Source organism: Corvus brachyrhynchos, unplaced genomic scaffold (assembly GCF_000691975.1).
Source record: "Corvus brachyrhynchos isolate BGI_N302 unplaced genomic scaffold, ASM69197v1 scaffold514, whole genome shotgun sequence".
In the NCBI taxonomy this organism is placed as follows: domain Eukaryota; kingdom Metazoa; phylum Chordata; class Aves; order Passeriformes; family Corvidae; genus Corvus; species Corvus brachyrhynchos.
This window is the reverse complement of record NW_008238319.1, coordinates 2,694,943-2,713,883: the sequence shown is the minus strand read 5'-3', so window position 1 is coordinate 2,713,883 and position 18,941 is coordinate 2,694,943. Positions and strand designations below refer to the sequence as shown.

The window sequence follows — 18,941 nt, the reverse complement described above, 5'->3', positions numbered from 1 at the left end:
AAGAGTCCTGGAAATGATCTGATTGCCCTGGGATGTGTTTTTCCACCTCCACAGAAGAGGCACTTGAAACCCCCTGGGATCCTGTTGCAAGGATTTGGACAGTCCCATACTGTGTCCAGGGCTGATCCAAAGTTTCACTATCTCTGATTTTGATTTCCATGGTTTCAGGCACGACTGTGGAGGGACCGGGGAAGCCAAGAAATGTGGATTTCAACAAATGCCCCTTTTGTGCTCTGTGCAGAATGGGGAGCAGAGACAGCCCAGCAACGAGCTGGATTTCACTGGCACTAAGTCACCTTCCTGTTTAAAGGGCTGCAGTGAATCCAAACCACGTCCACAAATTCTATTACATCACAACATTCCTAGTTCGGTGATAACTGTTCCACCAGCACCTCAACCTCTGCTTTTGTCAGGGGTTGTTTTGTGCGAGCACTATTCTCTCTCTGCAGTTTTTACATGGAGCTAATTTCCATTTAACACAGTCTGGGCTATTGCACTGATGCATTACGTCTGCTGTCAACTGCTTTGCCAGAAATTACGTTACTTTCTAGTTTGTATTAAGCATCCAAAATTAATTTTCAGAAATTCTCCATTTGGACTGAAATCTCTTGACGTTCCTGGCTGTTGTTTTACAGCAACATGTCACACCACTGGTAAGACCTTTTCTATTATTTTTCTTCCACCCAGGCAGGCTGCCACAGGAGAAAATTTTTTGCTAAGCAGAATTTCAGTTTGTGTGTTGCATTATATCAACACAGGAATATAAATCAGCTCCCCTTTAGGAAGCGTTTATTAAAGCATGCCCACCACAACAGAATTCATTTCTTTGGGTGAAGGGGAAGAGGAGGAAGATATCAGTTCTATCCCTCAAGAAATCTTTAGTCCCACTGCAACATTTAGAGGATGTTTGAAGAGCTTTTTGTTTTAATAAAATACACTAAAATATACTTTAACACTTCCTTAGCATAATTCCAAGATGCCAATGCCACCGTGTACATCCCTAGCTGGCATGAAAGGAAGAGATTTGTTTTTGTCATTGGGCAACAGAGAGTCCAGAGCCACAGAGCAAACATTAGCCACAGTGTGGGAAAAACAGAGAATCCAGAAACTAGCCAGAGCAGAGGGCCCACTCCATGGTTTTTGGCAAAGGAATAATGCTGGGTTGCAATCAGTGCAAAGTCAGGGAACCTGGTCTAGTGCTGGAAACCACTGGCACCAAACACAGGTGAGATGCCCTCAGAGCCAGCTCCTCACCCTGTCGTGGAGCACAGTGAGGAGGACAAAACCAAAGGACAAAATCCTTCTCTGCTGCTGGGGAAGCCTCATGGGAAGGTTATTTTCAGGGTATCAGCGCCGTGGTGAGTTACACGTGGGCACTTTCATGATTAAGAGTAGCCACGTGTGCTGTATTATTTATTTCTTAAAACAACTAAATAGGGAATAATTTACAGAGAGGGGTAAAGAAGGGATTCTTGGGTTGAGTGAGACATTAACAGAAATTTGATAAAAAACCCCTATGTAATTAAAGCAACAGCTTCCACTAATTTATCGATACTTTCCTGAAATGCTTTGCAGTAAGAACCCCACAGTTGTCTCAGATCAAGCAAGAAACTACAACGGGAGATCATCAACTTGTGAATGTCAACCAGTGCACAAGGGAATCCAGAGGCTGACCAGGGATAAATCAGATCCAACAGGCCTCTTCTTCCATGAAATTCATTCAGATGCCTTTCCAGCACCAGAGAAAGACTGAGGACTACAGGGCCAAAGAAGAACAAGTTGTCAAAGTCCACACTGCAGGTTACACATAACAGGCAAATTATTCTTATCCAAGGAACCTCCTGTGATTAGCAGTAATCTGTAGGTAGAACCCTCCAATTTTCCACAGACCCCTGGGAATAGATTGGTAAAGTCTAACTTTAAAAAGTAGCTGTTTCTGGAGCAGGAGAGACAATAATTGAGGTGAGAAGAAGAAGAAAAGGAAATATTTATTTTCTTTGCTAAATTCTCCACAGTGGAGTTTTGCATTGTCTTTTGTACCCTATGCCGTGCAAGGACATTCTCATATTGCTATAGGAATCCTATAGCTGGAAAGCACTCAAACTTTTGGCCAGTCCTTGAATGTATTTGCTGAGACAGATTAAATGGCATTGGTGGCAAAAGCACTGGCATTTATCATGGTGTTATTAAATCCATTGCTGGAAGCTTCACATTTGTTAATTCATGTTGAGAGAACAAGCAAAAGAAAAAAAAAAGCCCAAACCTTTGAAAAGAGCTTGAACCTGTGTTTGCAATGAAGGCACTACAGGGAGCATAAGGCTTCAGCTGAGATGTGTCACACAGCGAGTGTTCAAATTCTCATTGCTGACAAAACACATTGGAACCCTTGTTACACAACAGAATGCAAAGTTCACTTTTCCCCTCATGCAAAAGCATGAAAGAAATGGCATTTCAAGTACTTTACACCTCTGTGGGGAGCAGGAGGAACTTACTTCTCTCCAAGTTGAAATCCCGAGGATTGGTTTAACCTCCCCAGGCCTTCCCACCACCATCCAGCTCTCCCGCTAAAAAATGGGAGATGCCATGAGGAACAGAGGAGCAACTGCTGGCACATGACCTCTGTCCTATGACATCTTCACTCTTTTTAATTTTTCCCCTCACAAATCCTGTTTGTTGAAGCAAATGCTACGCTCCTTGGCAAGGCATCTGGACATCCGGCTACAGCCCAGGGTTTTCCTAATTACGGAGTGCAGCTGGAACTGATTCCCCCAGTCTCGAGTGCTTGGATCCTGCCTTGGGCCAACTGGCAGCCACCTCAGATAATGATTCAGAAAAGATGGACTCGTAAATCAGCTGCTGAAGCCCAGATCGATGGCAAAGGTGAGGGTGCTGCTGAGGAATCGCGGCCCGGGAATGTTTGGCAGCCCCAGAACAGCCCCACACGGAGCCAGCTCAGGTTTTGTGCAAAACTTGGGACTCACATAAAAGACATGGAAAATGCTGGATTCCCAGTGTTTCAGGTCTTTGCTACACACATGCCAGGCTGGGGGACACTGTTTGATGATGAACCAGCTGTGAGAAAGACATGGAGGGGCTGGAGCGTGTCCAGGGCAGGGAACGGAGCTGGGAAAGGAGCTGGAGCCCCAGGGGCAGCTGAGGGAGCTGGGAAAGGGGCTGAGCCTGGAGCAAAGGAGGCTCAGGGGGGACCTTGTGGCTCTGCACAAGTCCCTGACAGGAGGGGGCAGCCGGGGGGGTCGGGCTCTGCTCGCAGGGAACAGGGACAGGAGGAGAGGGAACGGCCTCAGGCTGGGCCAGGGGCGGTTTAGGTTGGATATTGGGGCAAATTTCTCCATCAACAGGGTTTTCAAGAATGGGAACAGGCTGCCTGGGGAAGTAGCAGTATCACCACGCCTGGAAGCGTTCAGAAATCTTCTGGATGTGGCACTTGGGGACGTGGGTTAGTGGTGACCTTGGCAGTGCAGGGGGAATGGGTGGACTCGATGATCTTAGAGAGCTTTTCCAACTTCAAGCATTGCATGATTGACACCCAGAGTGACACCAGGCAGAGCTGGAATGACTTTAGACCACTGGCCCTGGCCTCATCCCCAGTTTTTGTCAAGAAAGTTGCATATTTTAGTCACTTACTGTTCATATGCTGACAAATCTCAAATGTGTGTCAGCACTTCTGGTCTCCCCTGCTTTGCTTCAAGCCCTGCTTGCTCTGCACTGGCCACATCCCCTGTCCCCTCTGAGCCACCAGCATCACCTCACAGTGAACTCCTCTGAACTTCCAGGAACCTCTAGTGCTTCCCTGAAAACGCCATAAAACAGCACTGCAGAACACAGACTGGTATGAAAAGAGGAAAACTTCTCCACTTTACAAAAAAAATTATCTTTTTTGTTGATCTTTGCCCAACATCCATGAGACCGGTGAGGGGAGTTGGGCTCCCTCCCATATCCATGGCAGCCAGGATCCCGGCATCACTCAAAAATTCCCCAAGATTTCCCAAATTCCCTGCTTAGCACCTGGGAGCTAAAGGACACTGATGGCTTGGCTGCAGGGTCAGGCATCAGAGCCATCACTCTGCTAACACAGGGTCTCACTTAAACATTTTTTCTTAAGGCCTTTTCTTCCTTCTATGTATTATTCTCACTGGAGGAAGTAATTCATACTCGATTCTGTTTAAAACATTAAAACTGTTTAAATTTCCTTGTGGCTTTTTAAATTCAAATACCTGCAGAAGCCTTGAGGAAAAGAAGTGTCATCATGAAAGATTCATCACTCTCCTTTCTCAGTAAAGGGCTGGGAGAGATCAGCATTCGCTCCCTCAGATCTGAGTCATCCAGAAAAACCATCCGGACATTACGGATACATCGGAGATGAAAGCCAAGCTGGAATGAACACTGGAACCAAACCCACGTCTTCTGGTCTCCTTCATGTGTCATAAAGGAAGGATATCATAGAATTGCAGAGCCTGGTGTCATCTAAAATAAGACTGAGCAGTGAAGGCAAAGTTCACATTCCGGTTAAAAGTAGAGACACGAATGCTGAGAATTCCACCGTTCATCAGAGTCCTTGCTGATATTACATTGACTCATGGGGAATTTACCAAAAAATGTTGTGTTTAGTCATTAGTGGAGAGAGTGATGCATCTCCAGAAAGCCTCGGCACAGGCACAGGGAATGGTTTGGGTTGGAAGGGACCTCAAGATCATCTTTTTCACCCCCTGCCACAGGCAGGGACACCTTCCACTGTCCCAGGTCGCTCCCAGCCCCATCCAATCTGGCCTTGGACACTTCCAAGGATCCAGGGGCAGCCACAGCTTCTCTTGCTGTCCTTCACAGACATTCTGCTGAGCCTCCAGAAGTGATGTTAAATTCAAGGGAGAGGGGAGGGGTTACATTAACAATCTCTGCAGGATTTCAGCAACCTTGGTGTATGGCCTGGCAGGAATTTTCACCAGGATGTTTAAGGAGCACAGGGTGCCATCCTGAGAGCTGGGACACACCTAAAAACCACACAGAACCTGCTCATCGAGGGAGGATGACAGAAGGACGCTCCCTCAGTCCTCCTAGAGCATCTTTGCTGCACTTACAAAAGTCGCCTGCACATCGTGACAACAGGGGTCAAACAGCGATGTGGGCTCAAAGGAGGGCAAAGCAGCTGCCAGCTCTTTACTTCAAACCTTTCTTGTCATGAAAAAAGCCAAACCAACACAAACAAGCACTTTACCACAAAAGAAAGCACTCAAACACAGTGGCACCAAATGATGGTGTTTTAAGGCTGCTTTGTGGGGAAGGCTTTCAAATCAGAGCGAGCCTAACAGCCTGAAATCATTTCAGCCTGAACAGGATTCATTGTGTAAACAAAATAGAAAAATGTGTTTTATTTTTTTTTAAGATGTCAGGATGGATTTTCTTCTGTTACAAGTGAGATTTGATAAGTGAATTATCTCTCCCTGCTTGCACACCTTGGGGCTGTGCTGGCTGCCTGCGGAGATGATTACAGGATCCACCATGGAAGGGACAAATGAGTCCTGGTCTGCTATCAAAGAGCCACAAGTCATAGATCTCTCATTATCCATGCCATTAGAAGCAAGGGGGCTCATCAGGGGGCTAGAAAGAGCACAGGAATTATATCTTCAAACCCATGCACAAGAGAAAAAAAATGGTGTTTTCATTAGGCATTGATATTATTCTTTATCCTCCCTTAATAATATAAAGAGAGGAATCACCCCCAGCACATCCATCACACTCAGAGACAAAATGAAGAAAATTCTTCCCTTTCTCCCTTTTCCCTTTGTCCTCCAAGTTCTCTTTCTTTTTCCCTTCTTGTTGTTTTAATTTTCAGTCATGTGCTGTCGGGCAATCCAATGTTGTCCACACATCTCACCATGATTCTGAGACATAGACACATTTCTATAATTCGGACACATTTTTCTAAGAGGATTCGGCAAAGCAGTGGGAGATGGTGCATGAACAACAAAAAAAAAAAAAACCCAAACTCTCCTCCTGAGAGAAGGAATCCTCTCTAGGAAATCCTGGAAAATTCAGATTCCTGTATGAGGTGCCCTCTGCTCATACCAAGGGACGTGATGCCTTTGGTTTCTTGACAAAGTTCCTGTTTGGTGGCCATTTTATTCCTTTGGAAAACTGCTGCTATTTCTTTAAGCAAGCCCTCGAGTGGGGTCAGGAATTCCAGGAAGGGGTTTTGCCCTGGAGGTGACATTTGGGACCATGTGGGAACAGGAAGATCAGTGGGAATTAGCGGGAGATGAGGGGCTGAGAGGCTCTGGAAGTGTCACTGGCCTGGCATGGGAGGCAGGAGAGGGGAAAAACCAAAAGCAAAGCACTCATTGAGGCTGTTTCACGTAAGAAATCTGTAGCACTGACTTTTGGGTTAGGCCAACCTGAATAAATACATTCAATATTTCAACACGAACACCGGATGTGCCAGAGGTTTGTAGAGAAAAGAAGGTGACCAGGAGATAGAGACAAAGAAAGGAGGCGAGTCCAAGCAACATCAATGCCTAATTTTTACTAATTTTAAGGAATTCTGAAGACAATTCCTGGTTCAGAGCCTCACACAGAGATTCATTAGTACCCACTGCCACATTATTTGGTTTATTGACCGCTGAGCACCCAATGTCCTCTCAAAATAAAGGTGTAATTAACAGAAACATTTCATAAAGAGCTGATGGAAGGGTTCCTTCGCCCCTCTCAGAGTCCCCTTCACAACATGGCATTAAGACACCCCCATTTTAGGGACCATATCCATTTCTGGAAGTTCAGGAATGCTTGAGCCAGCCAGAAAATTCCTAAGTGACTGTAAACATGACAAGCACAACGTATAAGCAAACAAAGGCAAAGCAGCTCTGCAGCCAAAAAACTATATTTATGAAGAGTTATTTTAGTGTTATTATGAGTATTTATGTAAAGGTCATAACATGCAGAGAATTTGATGGCACAAATGGAGTCTGTAAATAAAAATTCCACCCGTGTTGCTCAGAATTGGTAGCAATTACAAAATGTACACAATTGCCCAGAGCTGCTTGTGCATAATAAGAGCTCAAGGTTTTTGTGTGGCCTCCCAAGTCAGTATTTCTTACATTTCCCTGCTTTTGAAAGAGAAGAAACTCAGAGAGGACAAATGCACCGCCTGTTATGCATTTTATGGCTCAGTATATAGCCTGCTGCAGGGATTTTTTCGGGATGCTTTGGCTTAACAATGGTATTTATTGATTTTTTTTTTTCTTTTAATACTCTTAATACAGCAGTGACTCCAGAAAATGATGTGTGCCGTGGGTACAGATGGCTTTGTGGAGGCATCAAAGGAGTGATTCCAGCCCACACCTCTATCCCTCCTATTTGGTTTCCAAAACAAAGAAACAGGATGTTCACGAGCCCAATTTGACACTGAACGATTTGTACGACAAAACAAAACTTGCTGAAGCTCCAGCCACGCCACATTTAATACAGACTTTTCATGTTACTTTTGTACAATAGAAGCACTCATTTTTTGTGTAATACTTGGGATTAATTCTTTCTTTCTGGGAAGTCTTTCACATTAACTGCTGTGATTACAGCCATCACAAACTGCTTGAGAATAGGGGATGCAGGAGGCTAAAACCAAGATAAAAAAAAAATCAGCTTTCACAGGATAAAACCACAATAGCCAAGATTTAAATAACTATGAGGCCTCAAAAGTTCCATTTCTAAGTCGCTGGTGTGATCACAAATAGTTTTATCTTGTATAATTTAAGAATATTTTGCAGCTCCCTCTAATTTATTTCCGTTACCACGGGCTTGCCTCTATTCTAAATCTAACAGCTCTTCACACAGCTAAACTTTGCAGTTATTCCATCAGATAAAACTTTTTGGTTGGTGAATTATTACCTGAATTTGCCTTCGGAAGGGAAAGCAGAAAAACAAACCTCTATTCACAACGTGCTTTTACTACACACCCACGCTTTGCAGGATCTTGAAATTGCCCTTTTTGGGTTCCATTGCAACAGGTGGAGAAATACAGAGAGAGATTAAATAACAGAGATTAAATAAGAAATGTTGTCATATGACCATAACACCTGGTGGCTGTTGGTTTTATCACCAGATTCAGCAGAAGACAATTGGCCATCACCTTTTTTCTTTTTTTTAATCACTCAGGGTTTTAGCTCTGAAACAGTGCAGAAAAGCCTGGAATCGCTGATTAAATGCTAAAGCCCTCAAACCCCTAACTTCTGGAAGCTTTTTTGGGATGAAATGGGGAGTTCTCTCCAGCTTTCTTTTGGCTGTGGATGTCACCTGGATGAGAAGGAGCAAGGCTGGGGCTGTCAGCACCCAGCCCGGGCTGCCCTGGCTGCTTTTCCAAGGAGCCATCAGCTGCTGCCTAGCAACCACCCAAACCTGGTGGCTGTTTGTGTATTCCAGCAAAACTCAGCTCAGATCCCAAATTACTGCATTCAACAATAATTGCATTCAACATCAGAGCTGCAACAGATGGATGAGAAAACGCATTTTCCCGTAATTCCTCGTTCTCCAAGGCTGTGCTTGTAAAACACACACGCACCCCCCAAGAAATTCAACACCAGGCCAATCAGAAAAATATTTCAATATGTGAGTAGTTATTGTTGGTAATAGTTGTCCTTTAAGAGCCACTTCCATGAATAAAGTAATTCATATACTTTCATATTTTAATTATGACATCGCTAAGAGTGGCATAGGAACAAACTTAAAGGGCTGTGTTCTCCTGGGCTTGACACAAATTTCCCTGCAAAAAAGTTGTCCCTGTGGTTTAGAAGTCCTGGTTTTTTCCTAATTTTTATCTACTGTATCTACAGTAGATAAAAGTAAGGAAAGTAAGGAAAAAAACCCCCAACCAACACAAATAAAGCACAACCCTTTTGCACTGTGCTCTTTACTTGGATCACATTTTTAGCCTGATTTCCAAAAGGAATTTGATTTATACCCTATCCTTCTTTACGTCCAGCCTGGGGCTTTTGAGGTTGTGGCCTCTTTCAAGCAACTTGACAGCAGGGTCGATAGCTGATCTCCCAACAAGCTGACCACAAAAATCAATGGTTTTGTGGGAAGGAAAGGCTACCAGGTCATCCCTGTTTGATCCATGGACACATTTCCCAGTCAGGCAGGGCACATCCCTTGTCCTAGGAGCAAGGAGGAGGCACAGGGGGCAGATGGGAAAGGAGACATGGGGAGGAGTGAGGAACAATATTTGGGTCTGGGCTCATGGGCTCTGTCAGCTCTGCTGCCCATGAAACGGCCTTTTTCTTGTTAGCCTGGATTTTCCATTTCACATTTTTGCTTTCACTGTCTAAAAAAATATGGAAATCTCATAGGAAGATTATGGAAATTGAGGGGCTTGGAGAAAAGTGAAGTGCTGGAGGCCAATCTGATAATGCCACAGCTGCTTGACCCCAGTACTGTGATACCGTGGGCATGACCATGTACAACATCTGGCCTGTCTAAAGTCACGGAGCAAGGCCCTGCTGGAGCCATCACCTTCCTAAATGTGACAGACTCAGCATCAGACTCCCAGATTTTACTGCAGAGAATGCCTGCAATAATGCAGTGAGAAGTGATAACTGAACAGCTCAGAACAACCAAATGCTGAGACAATTCTCCATCCAAGGCAAATGAGGTGGCTGGGGATGGCTGCCACCAGCACCACTTTGTTTGTCCTGGAGTTGTTCCTTTCCATGACAATCTCTGATCCAGAGCCAACACACAAGCCATTAAATAACCCAGCCAAATTTCCCCAGCCAAATCCTGGCCCTTCCCAATTCCAGCCTTTCCACTGGGTGCTTTGGGATGAGAATTGATCCCAAACGCCTCCTCAGGGCCACCAGTTACAGGACGCAGACTTTGCTGAATGCACTTTCAGAAACCTCTTGGGCCACTATTGATATTCCCTGTACCATCGAGTGCCATCAAACCCTGCAGCTGGAAGCTGGGAAATGACCTGTGGGACAGGGCTGAGCCTTTTCAGCCTCAACAAGCAGCACTCTGAGCTCCCAGCCCTGTGCTGGTCACACCAAAGCTCAGGCAGGACGTGACCAGGTCGTGTTCTGCCCAAAGTCAAGGGCAGGAAAGTTCAGGTGGAATGTTTTTCTGGGAAAGCTGCAGCTGGGAATGGGGATATGAAACTGTACAGCCAAACCCCATCACTGCAGCCCACAGACAACTGAGTGCACCCTTTCTCCTCCTTTCTGCACCTATATCTTCTTTTTATTCCGATTTTCTTGGACCAATAGGCTCAGGTAGATCTCTCTAGTGGATTAGTTCCAGTTACTTTGGTTAATTTGCAATTTTAGTTTGATGGGTTTTTTTGTTTGGTTGGTTTTTGGGGTTTTTTTAAGGATGAGACGTGGTTTTGCCTGTTTGTTGGTTTGGTTTTTTTTGTTTGTAATGGACCTTTTTTTACATCCACTCCAAAAAGTTACCTTGGTGGCTCTTATATCCCAAGGGAAAACAGAGAAAAGCCTGGTCTTTGCTAGGACAAGTTTAAATGTGTGCTGGGAGCACTCCAGCAGCTGGCCCACCCTGAGGAGGAAAACAAGCCAGTTTTATTTCAAACCCTGCACCATGGAGCTCAGTGATCCTGAATTCTCTCTCCCCAAATGCAGCCAGGAAATCTGGACAGTGGGATGTTAAACAGCTGTGGACACACAGGGGTTTAATCTAGAGAGCACTGCATTACTCAAGGGAGTTGAGGCAAAAAGGCCAATATTTACCACACGAGTATTTACTGTAAATTAAATCCAAGCAGCAGCAGCCAACTGGAGAGACAAACCTTGCAGGGATACCTGCAAGGGCACTGGGTTAAAATTTTGTCCTCTTTAAAAAGATTAAACCCCAGGTTTTTAGAATTTTTCCCCTTTTAAAGAGCAAAAAAATTTAAAACATACTCAGAAGTGTGTGCACTTTTTGGTGCTTAGCAGGATAAAGTTCACCTATGATGTAAAAAAAAAAAACAAACCCAAAACTTCCAGCAAGTCAGTCATTTATTTTAAATAAAAAGGCAAAAATATTTCTCATAACCTAAACTGAAAGTATTATTTTGGAGTATGTGTCTGGTCTATGTCACATTGATTAAAAACCATCTTATTACTCAAATGTAGCACTGCCTTATTTAGAGGAATGTTGGGATTACCACCTTGGCCAGAAACTTAATGCTGATAAATCTATAAATTGAGATTTATATACTTCATTCAACAGTTAAGGAAAGTTCATTAACTCAAAATTAGGTGGATTTCTCTAATTTATAATGGTCTTTTTATAGCTAAATAAAGTCCTGAAATGAGCACAAAATGTTTCTGTACCTTGGGTGTACATTGGTGTTTCTGGCTGTGTATTGTGACACTACTAGGATTTTCCCAGGATTTCCTAGGTAGAGGGTGTGGGGGGTTTATTGGGTTTGGGGGGTTTTTTGGTGGTTTGGGTTTATTTTTTTCCCCCCAGAGAGCAGTTCCAGCTTAGTTCCCTGTTGCCTTTTGAAAAGCAGTAGCTAAATCAAGGTGTTATTGATTTCCTTGCAAACAAACAACTAAAAGTTCCACCAGCTCCAAACCTTATTCTTCCCAATCCTCTCCTTACCTAACAAAGCTTCCAGGTCGTGGTTACTCACTGGCAGAGCTAGATTAAGATGTGGTACATGCTAACCCCAAATTACTCTAACCTCACTCTCAGATTCCTGGAAAAAACTCCTCCTCCTTTTGGGACACAACTCCAAGGCTGGGTTAAAACTAGTAGAGAAAGAAGCAGAGAAAGGAGCCTATTTGGTGTGAAGTAATGCTGTAATAAAATCCAATATTTCCCTGAAGGAGTTTGCAATACCTGCACCTACAGCAGGTTACGATAACAGCCTCTGCTTTGTGGGGAGAAATAAACAGCTTTATGTTCCTGACCTCCAGCACTCATAGCTGTGAAATCAGAGTGCAATTGGAGTTATTTGCTGCTTTTTAGACATTCCTTTCTCTTCCCTGGTGCTGAAAGGCCTGGCTGAAGGCAGCTTATACTAGATTAGGCTTCCAACACCTTCATGCATTATAGACTCCAAAGACATTTCCCCCCCCTCTCAGAAGGGGAAAGCGTTGAGTCATTTCTTTTAAATATCTGATGCAGGTTATTGCTCACAAAATGAAAGAGCTGTTGTTCCAGGCTGGGCTCAGGGCTGCTCCATGTCCACCCGCAGCTTCCACAACCCCCCAGGACTCAGCTCCCAGCTTCCCCTCCTGCCCTGCTCACCCTTCCCTGGCTTAACTGAGCCAGGTCTGAGCAGCTTATCCGAGATCCCAACGCGGATCAGCGGGAGCTCATCGGCTGCAGCCGTGTGCCAGCAATAATTACGGTCTCAAACGCGAGCGCCTGGTGGGAAGGGATTGGCATTCGTGGAGTCCCTCTCATGGAGAAACAACCCTCGTGCTACAGGAGAGGATAATTTGGCAGTTCCAGTCCCAGTGGCTCAGAGACATAAAATCCAGCCTCATCAATGTGTAAGATTAGAAGTAATTAGCCCCTCTATGGTAAAGTCATCGCTCGGAGCTCGGCGCCATCTGGGGACTTTGTGTAACGGTGCCTCAGGGACAAGTAAGATGGGACCTTTGACTTCTGTGATTTGGAAGGGGCTGAGACCTAATTAAATCTGCAAAGATGCTGTAACTGCATTAAAAGAGATTTTTAAATATGAGCTATATTCCCTTTCACCAAACAAACTAGGTGTATTCCACCCTGGAACAGGGAGAGAATTAATCAAGGGACAGCAAGCCAACAGCTGCTGTGTGGCTGCCAAAGAGAAGATGATACAGGATTACACAGAACTGAAGAACATTTAATAAGAAATGAAGGATGTTTACAAGAATTGAAGAATATTTAACAGGTTTTTTTGAAGGATGAGGTTTTATTCAGCTGTGGTGAAAACCAAGCACTTAACCCTCATTGTAAATCCAAGAGAATGTGGGGGTTTTAAAATGTGTTTCTCCAAATGCTTAGCTTATAATAAACACTGATTGCTTTACATAAATAAAAGCTAATTCTCTTGTAAAAAATAATATATAATTTACTTTTTCACTGATTAAAAAAACCAACTTGCAGCTTTTCAAAGAGGGGCGCACAGAGCTATTATATTTCTGCCACCGAGTTCCACAAAGCACTTCCCATCTTCCTTTTCCTTAAAAAGGCTTGGCACTTTGTACTGGGGAAAGGAAAGATTTTAAGTTCTCTGCTCAGCAATGACTGCCTCGTTTATATGATCTATCTTCTCCCAAGGATAAAAAAATTTCACTGTATGATATTAACATTTTTCTACCATAACTCAGCCCTCTGCCTTTTGTCAGTGCAGAGCTGGATCCTCAAAGCCTGGAAGGTGAGTGGCAAAGTATTCTAAGGGCATGAACTCAAGTGGGACAAGAGAAACATCCTGATGGCAAAGAGAAAACAGCACTGGGATGACACAGGGACATTTAGACACTTCATCATTCTGCCTAGAAAAGATTAATTAAACAGCATCAAACTCATGTGGAGGCAGGTCAGTGCTGAGAGAAGTCACCATTTAGCCAAAAATCTTCAATATTATGTTTTTCCCTAAAGTCTTCGAAGCAATTTGATCTTTGCATTTATGATGGTGGTAGGACTATAGTCATTTCTCTTATGAAAGAGCCACCCTCAGCCATTCCTGAGTGAATTCTGAGTTATTTATACTGAAGTTATCCATTGTTTGGATTGCCTATAAAACTGTGAACTCAGTAATGTTTGAGCCAAACTTGGTGAAAGGTTATCAACCCAAACCTATAAATACATTATCCCACACAACACATCCACCGTCAGCAGGATGACTAAAAACCTGTTCTTAGCATGATCCCAAAGATGATTCACTCAGCAAACATACCCCCTTACAAACCCCAAAATAAAGAGGTCGCCCTGTCACCTCCCTGAGGATGCGGTTTTGAGTTAATCATACAGAGATTTGTTTCATGGAATCATGGAAAGGCTGGGGTTGGAAGGGACCTTAAATCTCATTCCATTCCACCTTCCACTATCCCAGGCTGCTCCAAGCCCCATCCAACCTGGCCTTGGGGACACTTCCAGGGATCCAGGGGCAGCCACAGCTGCTCTGAGCTATGCACTGAGTAACTCAAACACTGCTGGGCTGTGGAAATCAATCCCTCATCACAGTCATGGCTGAATGGATCTGTGCTCTCCTTGAATTCCAGTACACACAGGGAATGGTTTCCCCTCTGCCCCATATGGGCAGATCCAGGTGTCATTCCTGTGGATGTCCATCCCTGAATAACACAGCTCCAGCAGCAGCTGTGTGGAAAAGCTCTGTGGGCTCTTCCTTTACAAGAACAGAAAATTTAACCAGTGACTGTGTTTTTAGTAGAGAAGCTTGATGAGCTTGATGGCTGCTCAATCACCGTGAGAAAAATCAACAGCAATCAAAGTGCTCTGGTATTTCAAACCTTCAAGTGACCTTTCAAGAGGATTTCAGTTTGAAAATACAATATGAGGAAAAGCTATGGATTTGGGAATTCATCTTATAGCCAAAGCCTTTGCTAAATGTCTCGTGCTAGAAATGTAGAATAAACAGCAGTGGGGATCAAAGGTAGGGGAACAAAATGAAGAAAAAGGTGTGTGGGTGCCCAGATTTCATATATTATATAATTACAGAAATAATTATATAATTATTTGTCTTCAAGTGTGGGTGTTGGAAATAGCCCTCAGCTTTCAGAAGGAGAGCAATCCCACTTAGACAAACTGGGAAAGATGAGGGGGACACAGGAAACAAAAGAAAAACCCTCACAGAAAATATAGTCCCACTCTGATGGCACAGTCCCTGTGCAGGAAAACACAATGGAGAGAAGGAAAATAGAGAATTTTACTGGGAAGGCCCTGGGGACTGAGGAGGAGGCTACAAAGAAAGCCTGGCTCCATCCACCCCAGAATAGAACAGCATCCTTTATACTTTTAAAGTTGAGTTTTCATTATATTTTTGTTGGGTTTTTTGTGGGTTTTTTCCCCCCCTAACTAAAAGCTGGCTATAAAAGCCTCCCTATTTTTGGACAGAATGGCGAGAGAAAATCTCAGGTTAAAAAAAAAAGCTATAAAAGCCTCCCTATTTTTGGACAGAATGGTGAGAGAAAAATCTCAGGTTAAAAAAAAAAATAATTGCAAAGAACAGTGAAGACAAGGGAAGCTGCATTTGTACCTGGAGCTTAAAAATAGAAACTGAAATAACACAAAGTGTGTGAGTTTGAATAAGAACACACAGCCCAGAAGTGCTGAGTAATCCAGAGTGCTGCTTCCTTTTCAAAAAGGGATCTTGATATCACAGGCATCTCAAAATTAGGATGGAATTAAATACATCAGAGGATGAGGTGAGAAAAAGTAAACCCAGTGTAAATCACCTAGAAATGAATGAAGACCAGGGTGACAAAGGAGCAGAGCCAGAAATCAAAGAAAATATAAATAAATAAAATACAGCACCGCCTCCACATCTCCCTAAACTCGTCCTAGGACTCTAGGAACTGATATTTTCTCAGAATGGTCCTGAAAGGAGAACATTGCTGCAAAATATTGACACCAAATAAGTGGGGAGTCGTCAGCAGGTCAAAAAAGAAGTAATAGGGTAGAGATGCACTAAAATCACAAATTCAGAAGATGAACAGGATGGGGAGATGTGAAGCTCCGGGGTACACACATGCACATTAAAATAGAGATTTTCTGCACAGAGTGTAATTAAACCTCGAATCTCAATGACCATAACCAGGATAATGAAGTAACTGACAATCCACAACAAAATTCTACCCTTCCCAAGGAGTAAATTGATCAAATCACTCCATCACACCGTTATTTTAATGTGTATAAATTGCAAAGACCACAACAGAAGGAGTCCATAGCTGCAGCCCTCTATGATGTATTTTTACAGAGCAATCCTCTAAATTAACAAAACAGAACCAAGTTTAGAGGTTCCCCTTCATGCTCATTTAAGCCAAAGCAACATGCACTGGGCTGAGGAGGAAATGTCTGCTCTAAAATAAAAATTAAGTTGTTTATTGAAACACAAAGCAGCATATTCAAGGCTTTTGCTCATCCCGTGTTACAGGAGGATATTTTAGAGGGCAAGGTCATAAGTTTAATATTCCTTATTGATGCTGGGAAGCAATGACAGATTTATTGTAAAGGTTTGTCAGCAGCAGCAGTGAGGTCACTGTGCCCCAATAAACAGGAAATGTTCATTTACCTGTAACCCTACTCCAGTTAAACACTTCCTTACCCAACCCTTTGGCTGGACAAAACATGTATTTACCATATAAAGCTGGAATTCTGCATCAATATTCAGCTAATTGGAGGTTTGCTGTCATTAATTTAGATAATATACATTCATTTCACATAAATAGCTTCTAGCAGCTTCTTTAATTTAACCTTTCTTTTGGCCTCCTTTATTCACTGTCACACAACCAGCAATTGAGAGCTCACAAATGACCTCCTGGGCCACAGCCCTGCCATAACAATCAATGGGAGGAATTTCATAAAACAGATTAAATTCTACAGCATTGGCTGTGATGAATTAGTAGAATTTGTTCCCTGCAGCTGCTCAGAGTTCATCTTTGATTTTTAGCTGAGTTTTGGAAAGAGTAAACCAGGGACACATTGTAGTTTTGTCACCTCCATGGCTGGAATGGAACTAGAGCCACAGCATCCACAGAAGCAAAACTTTTAAAGATTTTTTTGCCTTTTATCTCCTTTATGTCTCTGCTTAAAACAATGTCTGAGGAGGGACTTCCCATGACAAAGTGTTTCTGTATAAATTTTGAGATTATTACAATTATTCTGTAATGATGATAGCTTCTGCCTGCTGTCACACCACATCACAATGAAGCAGAGCTGAGGATCATTTTCCCACAAAGCTTCAAAGGTGGCAAATGATCCCAAGGTAAAAAACGAGCTCCAGCACAGCAAATCACCCAGTGTGTTTTGTTCAACACTAAATTATTATTCACCATTTAAATTAAGGATTGCAAAGGAAATTCATCCCGAGCCTTTTCCATTTCCCTCATACTCACAATTTGGCTAATGAACCAAGAAAGCAATTAGTGAAACATCTCAATTTATAGCAGGTTGGGGTAATCTCTAGCCAGGGCACAGTTAAAATTCCTGCACTGTGAAAAGGAGATTTTCATCTCCTGGAGCAGCTCTGGGGAGTTAATGAGCCCTCCTAATACAGAGCACCAGCAATGGCACAATCTGTCATTTGTGGCTGTCCCTGCATCCCTGGAAGCGTCCAAGGCCAGGCTGGATGGGGCTTGGAGCAGCCTGGGATAGTGGAAGGTGTCCCTGCCCATGGATGAGCTTTAAGGTCCCTTCCAGCCCTGGGAGCACAGCAGGGATGTCCACAAGACACAGAATTTTTCTGAGGCTTTTATCCCATGCAGCTCAGTTAAACACCCACATGACATCGAGGAGCAACCCATCCAAGACTCCACAGCACTCTAAGGTGTGCATTTCCCAGCTCCCCAGGTTTAGAGGGATTTCATTTCCATGGGAGAGCACTTCCATGGATGATCCTCTGCTGATCTTCCTCTCCATCAGCCTGTGCCATCCCAATGGGAAAAGGGGAGAAGCAGAGAAGGGAAGCACTTACATGGGAAGTGGAGCCTGCCTGACTCCTGCACAGTTAATGAGCTCCAGAGTTGGATACGATTCAGGAATTGCACATGGACATGCTCAGATCACTACAAAAGTGCAAGAAATAATTCAGCCTACCCAAACATTATTGAGCTTTAACCAATGGATGACTCAGGAAAGAAACCAGGGGGTGTGAACATCTTAATGCAAGCAACTTTTCAGCACACGAAAATAGGGAATAAGGAAAACAAGGCTGCATAAGGAACAGGATACAGGATGGAAAATAGAGTGGCAATAACATAACTTAGTGGGGTGCTGCAGTATTTTGCCTAGTAATGATTTGTGCCTGTAAAATTTTAAGGGGACCTAAGCTGATTAGGTACATTTGTTATTTTAAGACCTTATGATAAGACTTGTGATAGATACTCCTATAGCAAGGATTTGGGAATGGGCAACAAACACGGGAAGGGTTTTGCTCTGTTTTTTTTAAATTCAGTGCATCAATAACCACAACTTAGCTAAAAAAATAAATGCTTAATTGAAATTCAACCAAAAGCTCCCCTGAGGCTTGGGCTCAGTTGGATGCTGGGTGGGAAAACCAGCCTCTCCCTTTTCCTTAGAATAGCAAGGAAAAAGGAGAATGAACTTGACTTTATTTACAGCAATGGTAATCTTAGGAGAAGCATGAGCCTGGGTAATTGAGTCGGGAAGAGGAGTGGAAGTCTCCTGTGACAGCCTGTAACTGTCAGAGTTCCAGTCAAACGCAGCAGACATGGATTCAAGTCATATTTGGAATGCCTGGATAGTGCCTGGATCAAACCTGGCCTCCAGACCTCTGGAGAGCTGCTCCTCACTGCAGCTTGGTCCTTCCACTCTGACACAGAGAACATTAACCAGAAAACTGCACAGCTACTTCTCAACTTGATGCTGACAACATTTCACACAGAACTGCATCAAAAATTCCATCCCCTTAGCAACTGGGAGATTCCTGCTTGAAGCAGAGATGGGAAGGACAGGGCTTTGGGAATGTTAGAGGCAGGCAAGGATTCTGTGGGTGTGAAATTGTTGGCAATTATGTCTGATCACTGGCTGCACATGTTTTTGCTGAATGTGTTCAGATGTACTGGAGAAATTGGCCTGAAGTATTTACTGAATTCTGGGAGGCCTGATTAAAATAAACTGTTCAAGACACTTGTACTGCACAGAGACTCTGGAGGCCAGGGAGAGCTCTGGACGTGTCAGACACCAAAACAACAACAAATTAAAGAAAGGAATTGGCTCAGGAAATATTACTGCTGTTC

General features: G+C 43.5%; 1 protein-coding gene across 1 annotated transcript in view; it reads right to left on the bottom strand.

Moving 5' to 3' along the window:
* The window catches only part of CUNH10orf90 (chromosome unknown C10orf90 homolog), a 58,278-nt gene that overhangs the window by 31,291 nt on the left and 8,046 nt on the right, over positions 1-18,941 (bottom strand). The gene's annotated exons all lie outside the window — the stretch shown is intronic.